The 8,921-nt window shown below is 37.0% G+C and overlaps 1 pseudogene; it reads right to left on the bottom strand.

Moving 5' to 3' along the window:
• Positions 1 to 1,160: 1,160 nt before the first annotated feature.
• LOC149255541 (protein trichome birefringence-like 14) lies at positions 1,161 to 3,849 on the bottom strand (annotated as a pseudogene).
• Positions 3,850 to 8,921: the final 5,072 nt, after the last annotated feature.

Raw genomic sequence — 8,921 nt, 5'->3', positions numbered from 1 at the left:
TTGCGTTAAAGTAGGCAAGGTCAACTTCAAAAGGTAAATCTTTAGGTTGCCCCAAGCATATCACAACCACTCAGTTGTGTTAAAGTAGGCAAGGTCAAATTCAAAAGGTAAATCTTTAGGTTGCCCCCAGGATATCACAACCACACAAGGACTTAATTAAAACACAAAGTTCACTAACGACAAAACAAAGTAAAATAAAAGAGGTTGCGGAAATTTACTTGTGTAAGATTAAAATCCACCAAAATTTCTTCCATGATTTTCTCCTCACTACCTCACAAACTCTCGCTCCCTAACTTGCCCAACATGCCCAACATTACAAATGACTTTTATTTGCATATTTATCTTAACATACAAATTTGACATTAATTACATGACAAATTAAATATTCAATACCCAACATGGGCGAATTTACATAGTAAATGATTTTCTAAACTTGCAGGTGTTGTGGAGTGTGAGCAACAATCGCCGAATGAATGTTTGCCCATATCTATTTAATAACTTCATTAAATGCTTTAACCTCTGTGATGTGTTGCGGAATGGTCTACCCTGAACTTCTGTTCTGACTTATGTCATTCTACCTGCAAACAAAATCGCAACCATGTAGTAGTTGACTGGGCAAACATGATGGTTGTTAGTATGTTTAAGGTAGTGATTGGGATTATTATTTCCAACACACCAGTGCATTAAACACCAACAAAAACAAAGAAAAAATGACAACATAACCATCTCAAATGGTACCAAGCACAAGAATTAAGTAATAGTGACCAAAACAACAGGGTATTTTCCAATCAACATCGACTTATCTTTCAGAAGAAAAATAATGACTCAAATTTCAATATGGCATAATATGTAACTTGCCTTTTCTTCCACTAGCAAGATTACAAGGATACATTTTCCAACTGCAACTGCAACAAGATATTTGCAGCTAGTCCTTGCCTTTATTTTTTCATAGATTGACAAAAAAATAGCCCAATAGAAAGTATGAGATAGTAAGAAATGTGCAGTTACTTCCTGTGATCTATTACAACAACTCTCCAAATTCATTAATTATTTGTACATGTTGGGACAAGTTATTAGTTGCACTTTGATAAATCAAAATAGAATCTCATGCAATAGAAAATGATGATGGAACATCATATTTGTGTTGATAGTTCATTTGGTCATGGAAACAAGAGCTGAGCAAAGAGGAGTTCATTCCAGGTATCAGGCACTCCTGGAAGACACCAATGCAAACAATCTCGAGAGACATTTTTCGATTTGAGACTGTATCTAGATAGATGTGCATCATCCCTTAACTCTGAAATCCCAGTGATATCTAAACTTTCAACTTTTGTACCCTGAACATCACTCTCAACAGAAGTGATGGGACGAGATATTGGGGGTTGCCCAAAATCCCAATTCCCAGATAAAATTCGATCCTGGACCGTGGGTTATGGCCCACTAAGTCCCCACGGAAGCGTTCTAAATAACTTTAAACTCTTCAATTTTTTTTACCCATGGATTTTCATTACTATCGAGCCATCCCTTTAATCTCTTAAAACAGTATTGGGCGCTTTTGAAATACCCACATGCATATAAGATATGTGTTATGTAATAAACCTCTGTTGTAAATTAGAATACAACATACAGAGACATCGACGATCTCCGACTCTATTAACGCATGCAGTTCAAACACCACGGAGGGGACGAATTCTGAACCGGATGTCAACCATGCCATCGAATGAACCTGCGTCTTTGTCATACAACAAAATTATTTAAATGGAAATTCGGTTAGGAGACATCGATTCTGCACTTAGGTTCATAGATATCGGCGGCCCACATCATTAGGATTGCATGCCACTTAGCTGTCGCCGACTTCACCCTTCCGGTCCAATGCAACCTCTATACTCCCACTGCGCACAGATATGATACCAATGACTGGTTAAAGAGATCCAATTTCTGACTTGCGCCAATTTCACAACGGTAATGTAATTCTCCACGGCTCTGGTCCGAGGTTCAACTGAGGCAATTTGATATTAAACCGAACAACATCATACACTCACAATTATATTCGGTCAACATAGATATATACAATAGTTACGCAACAAACCAGATCGCCATCGATACAAAAGACAGAATTTAACTTCTTTACGAAAGACACACACAACTAAATCAATTATAAAACGCACATAAACGTAATCACAAAACCCAGGTTTATATTAAACAACATAATTACAAAATTAAGGCATTTCAGCCTTAAACCAAGCTCACTCTCGGCTACATCTTGCCACTCACAAATTACCTCACAAATAACATATCCCTTACATGCCTATCGCATTATATTTATATAAGAAGTCTTGGGAAGGATTGATCCTATCCTCTCCTGCTTTTCCTCCAACAAAAGATGCATGCATGCTTTAAATCTGCTTTAAGTCTACTTTATCCGCTTTAAATCTATCTTTTCTGCTTTAAGGCAGACTTTCCTTTGTTCTGCTTCTGTGGCCCATGTTTGCTCGCTTTGTTGCTGGGTGCTCCTGCATCAAGATGGATAATTTGCTCGGTTGTGAGAACGATTGTGAATTGTAGACAATAGTTTGGTGTTACCGCAACGACTGCCCGAATTCCAATCCCCATTAAAGAAGTGCTGAGGTGATAGGGTTCTCATGAAGACCCTCAAATTTGGATACTTATCCAACTGTTTATCAAGCCATTTGACAATATTATGCACTGTCAAATTACGAGCACTCTTGAGGTCTCTTAGCTTCGTAACATTCTTTGGTTGTCCATTTACATACATGTGCCATCTGTTTGCTTTTAATTTTCCCCAATTCCAATGGTGCCCTGTATTCAACACTACTACATCAATTCGATAAAAATTAGAGTTCAGGAACCATGCTGGTCGGTCAAGATGCATTGCAAATTTGGTGGATAGGTTTCCCGGGTTTATGGTTTCAATTTCACATAGGCTTGCTGACCAATAATAAAATACAATTGTGTTCGTCTTTGGGAATCTAAATGCCCAACCAACTGGCCTTACTGCGCCACGTGCATGTACTAAACCATATTCCTTGCCTACATTTTGAACATCTGGACTGTCTTTTCGACCTGTAATGAGGCACATAATAGACTGGAATTGTTGCCTTCCTAATGAATCCCCAACAAATGCAAGTTTTTTTTCCTTCATTCTATAAATAGTGCAACCTCCAATAGTGTTTCACAAAACTTACACTATAAAAGTGAAAACTCCAATAATGTTTCACAAAAATTTAAAAATAAAAATTAGAAACGTCAATAGAATACACATACATACATGTGTGTAAACAACGAGGAGAATGGAAAAAGCTTGATTATCCCTTACCTTGTAAGAAAGTGTTGCCCTTGAAAGTCGAGCATGTCATAGTTATTACGCTGCCACCGATATTTTTCCTAAGAAAAATCAAGGCATTGGGTCAACTTGCATGCCCACATTCCTGATAACCACCGCTTACACATCTTACAAGAGTATATAGGCCTCCTGCTATCCTGAACCCATTTTCCTTCGGTATACTCACATACCAAAAGAAAAGCACAATATTGCAATTTTAATAAAATCCACTGAATGAAATCTATGTATTTGATTCAATGATTGATATCAACTTACTTCCATTTAATTTTCTGCTTTGGTATATTCTAATAAAATTGCAGTTGTGATTGATGCTCTTTGAACCTATTAGATTTGACCTAGTGCAGCCACTGCCCTGCAAGATACTAACCTCTCTTCTCAATCGCAGATGACTTTTCAACTTTTGTAGGAAGTAATTCTTCAATAGTAATGATAGAGAACTTTTCAATTGCTGAGGGTTGCTCTTTTACATCTAAGCTGGACTTCATATTATTAACCTCCGGAGAGAACAAACCCTGCACCAGAATATTTTTTTCTGAACTAGAAGAGGAATTTTCAGACGACAATTCTTCAGCCAGTCTAGATGGTGATTTTTCAACTAAGAAATATTTAGTTGCATTAGATGACAATCCTGAGATGCGCAGGAATTCTTTATTTGATATGGAATCAGGTTCTCCAGATGGCAGAGATGGAGAACTTTCCATGACTGGAAGTGTGTATGAAGATGCACCTGCTCAAGCAGCTGATTTTAAATAGCGTTATTGGTATAAAAGATTTAAAGATATTTGACAAATGACCGAAACAAGATAATTTTTGCAAATTGATGCCATTGTCATCCGATAACTAGGAAAAATTTTCATTTGGTTAAGAAAAGTCCTAGATCCTCATGTCACAAAAATGACCGCCCAAAATTTAATGAAACCAATAGGGTTGAGTCTGCTTTCCACCAATGACTCAGCGATCAACTATATGCCCAAAATAATCCATATATTGTTTAGAAACAAAACAAAAGGGGCAAAACGACATGTCCAAAAGAAAATATTGCTGCCAAATTAAAGGAGATGGATATTAAAAAAAACAACAACCAAGAAATGGATATGATTACATTAAATAGAACGCCCAAAACACAAACCACATAAACAAACGCCTCGAGAAAGCATCTATGTTGTATGTTCCATTTTTAATCTCAAACAAATTTCATAGAGATGGGTTAGAATCACATGTTTGTAAATTAAAGTGTTTTAAATATTCGTCGGTGTTAAATTTAAAAATATATTTTAAATAATAAAAATTTACTATTGTACTAAATCTAATAAAAAAAATTCAAATACATAAAAGATAAGACAAACCTATATAGGACTTTATCTAGGGTTTGGTGTTCTTCATTAATAATATTGGAGTCGTCTAATGAGGCAGAGGAATTTCCTGGACGACCAAAGTGGCCAGAATACGGGCAAAAAAAATTTCAAAAAATCTTGTAGAGGCATTGTTTGAATCGTGTTTTTGATGGTGGAAATGGATTTAGCACCATCAAAAACTTCTAGGACACCTAAAATTTTGAAGTTTAATAACTATAACTTGGATTTACAAAAATCCTTGCCGGAATTTCCATAACTTTCCGAGCAACTCCTCCGCCTCGTTAGACTACATGAATAATATTAAGCACAATTTTGAGTTCATTCGGTTGGAAATAATAATGCCAACCACCACAATAAACACTCTCATAGCAACCATACTTGTCAAAAGTACTTTTGTAGGTTGCGTCTCTGTTTGAAGATGGAAGGACTAAAGCGAGGCGCAAACCATTCCGAAAAGCAACAAGGAATTTAAAGCATTTAATACATTTTTCTAAATATATATGGGCAATCAATCATTCAGCGACTATTTCCCACACTCCACAAACACCTGCGCGATTCTAATCACACTCAAGAACAACATCATATTAATTATTTTGGGCTGCAATGAATTAAATGTAAAATCGTATGTTGAGTTAAATATGAATGTAAAAGTCATTTTGTAGAAGGGAGAGTAAGACAGTTAAAAGAAAAAAAAAAAGAGCAAGTGTCTCTGAGGAGAAAATGATGGAGCAAATTTTGGTGGGCGCGTGAAAACAACAGTTATTGTGTTTCACTGTTTGTTATTCCACGTGAAGTGTTTTGTTTTTACTTGGTGAATGAGCTGCAGTCTAATGTGAATGTATTTGCAAGATTTAAAAATCAATCCTAAGTTTTATTTGTGATGCTCCAAGCTTTTACCTTTGCTTTTGCCATAATTGAATTATGTGTATTTATTAAGTCTATGCAATAGGTCTGCGAAAGTCATAACCCTATGTCTCTCTGTGTAAATTCTATTAATTTTTCTAATATGGTATTAGAGCAGATTAAATATTGTTAATGTAAAAACAAGTGTTTTTACTAGTAGTAAGAATTGTTATGAGGGAAGATTGTTTTTCGCATATTTACCAGCATGTAGAAAGTTTTTTTTAGGCTCAGAAATGGCAACATCAAGCACAAGCTTGACTAATCTTCAAATACCTCAGTTTAATGGTAAAAATTATGATTATTGAGCTATTACAATGAAGGTCCTGTTTTCTTCTCAAGACATTTGGGATTTGGTGGAAAATGGTTTTCAAGAACCAACAAATACAGCAACATACAATGTCTTATCTCAACAAGAAAGAGATTTGTTAAGGGACAACATGAAGAACGATTCAAAAGCCCTATTTTATATTTTCCAAGAAATTCATGAAAGTATTTTCCCAAGGGTTGCAGTAGCAACGAAGTCCAAGCAAGCATGGGACACCCTTCAGACAGCCTACCAAGGCATGGCAAAAGTCAAGACAACAAAATTGAAAATGTTGAGGAGAGATTTTGAAACACTTTGTATGAAAGAGTCTGAGAATGTAGACTCGTTTTTTACACACGTAAGTGGGTTGGTTACTCAAATCAGATCTCATGGTGAGACACTTGAGGAAAGAAGAATTGTTGAGAAAGTTTTGAGAAGTTTGCCAACAAGATTTGATCCCATTGTTGTGTGTTGGGCGTGGGATCCCTCAAGGGTAGTTTTGGGGTTAAAAGCCCATATTTTGGTCATAATTTTGTAATCTAACTGTAAAGACTCCGCATTTTGTGGTCGCAGAGCACGTAAATGTTAAATAGTCATAGGGTTGTCCGCCCTTATTTTGGAAATGTAATGTCGGCTATAAAAGATCTACCCATGGTCTGCAGACCATGGGATTGTATAAATAGAGCTAAGCTCTAAGTAGTTAGAGGAAAAGTCAAGAAAGATCGAACATGTATGAGAGATAGCTCTGAAGTAGAAGTCTAAGTCTTGGGTCATAGCATAGGTAGAGGCTCTGCAGCTGAGTGCGCAGAGGCCTAGAAGTCCGTAGTTGAGTGCGCGGACCCCTGCAGCTGAGTGCGCAGGGCAGGTCGAGTCTGTAATGGTTTGGAATTATCAATAAAGAGAAGTATTCTACAATTTCTGCGTCTTTATTTCCTGTTTATGCATCTAGTTATATTGGGTATGAATTTCACTTATAATGCTTATATGATGCGTGAATATATGTAATTGTGTTGGTTAAGTGAACAAATGCAAGAACATTTGTTTATGCGAAGCTAACTAAGATCTGTTAATAAGACAAGTAAGATACTTAGTTAGTTTGGGAAATATCGCACCTCACTCCCCCAGCAGCGCGAAAGTATATCAACCTCAGGTTTGGGTTGCATGAAAGCCAATTGTACCCGTTCATGAAGGTACTAAAGGGTGGAACAGAGGGCTAAGAAAATTCTGCGAAGGCAGGTATAGCCAAAATAAACCGACATCACATCCATCTCAAGGGTGCAGAAACTTGGTTCCAGCATCCCCCCATACTACTTTGGGTGAGACTTCAGTCCGCGCTCCGCTAGCTGATTCTGAAAGGGCCAGTAGTGTAGGGATTTGTTTGGATAACTAACGCTAAACGCGGATCAGGCCCCCACAAGCCAACATTGGGGCCATAGAAAAAACAAAGGATCTCTCATAGTTCTCAGTGAATGAGCTTAATGCATCACTAATTTCTCATGAACATAGACTAAATAAAGCAACAAGCTCCTCAATGGAGCATGCCTTCAAGACACAAGTATCATTTGGTCAAGGTCGAGGCAGAGGAAGATCATATGCTAGAGGAAGAGGAAGAAGCCCACACAGAAAAGGAAGAAGCAGCGCTTCAAGCTCAAATGGAAGAGGCAACAATCAAAATCCAAGTCAAGCCCCAAGCCAAAATCAAGCACAAGGTCAGAGGTATGATAAATCTCAAGTTGAATGTCATTACTGCAAGAAGTATGGTCATTATGCTAATGAATGTAGAGAGAAGCAATATAACATTAGTAACAAACCAAGTGTAAATTTCATAAAAGAAAATTAGAACCATGATAGCATGTTTTTAGCTTGTAATGTAGCACAAGAAAAACAGAGTGATATATGGTATCTAAATTTGAGGGTGTAGCAACCACATGTCAGGAAACATAGAAATGTTTTCCAATGTAGATAAAAGTGTGAAATCTGAAGTGACATTAGAGACTGATAGAAAAGTTTTTGTCATGGGAAAAGGAAGATTTAATATCCTAACAAAAGAGGGGGAGAAGAAGTACATGTCAGATGTTTACTTTGTCCCCGGTCTGAAACATAACCTCATAAGCATTGGACAGCTCATGCAAAAGGGCTACAGTGTATTTTTCAAGAATGATGTATGCGCAATTCTGGATAGGCCTCCAAGCAGAGAGTTGATTGCAAAGGTTCAGATGACAAACAATAGAATGTTTCCCTTAAAATTAAAATCAAATTTGTAGAAAGAAGGTGCAAAAGCACAACTATCTATGTACTCACAAGAAGTTGAGCGAAAAGAGGTAGATGTCATACAAGTAAACTTTCAAAACAGAGATAAAAGATGAAAATTGGTTATGGAATTTGAGATTTTGACATCTCAACTTTGGAGGTTTGAATTTGCTACATAGGAAAGGCATGGTGAAGGGTTTACCACTCATAGAAAAACCAGACACCCTATGTGAAGGATGTATCTTGGGCAAGCAACATAAAGAGACATTTCCAGTAAGAAAGTCAGTAAGCGCAAAAGCACCTTTGGAGATTGTCCACTCAGATTTATGTGGACCAATGCAGACACCATCAATTTTTGGCAGCCACTATGTATTGACCTTCATAGATGACTACACAAGGAACACATGCGTCTTTCTCCTAAAAAAGAAAAGTGAAGTGTTTGAGCGCTTTCACCAATACAAGGCTCTTGTTGAGAAGCAAAATGGACACTACATCAAAGTCCTCAGGACTAACAAAAGTGGCGAATATATCTCAAATGATTTCCTTCGATTTTGCAGGGAGCATGGAATTCACAAGAATTTACAACAAGATATAAACCTTAGCAAAATGGTGTGGCAGAAAGGAAATAGGACCATTATGGAAATGGAAAGGAGTATGTTGAAGGCAAAGAATTTTCCAAAGGATTATTGGGCTGAAGCTGTCGCTTGTGTAGCATATATCTTGAATAGATGTCCAACTAAAAGCG

The sequence above is a fragment of the Pinus tabuliformis genome, chromosome 7, assembly GCF_031772625.1.
Source record: "Pinus tabuliformis cultivar Carrire ecotype Pingquan chromosome 7, CPIR1, whole genome shotgun sequence".
NCBI classification, from domain to species: Eukaryota; Viridiplantae; Streptophyta; class Pinopsida; order Pinales; family Pinaceae; genus Pinus; species Pinus tabuliformis.
Note: the sequence above shows the minus strand (reverse complement) of the source record. Positions and strands in the feature narration are given on the sequence as shown.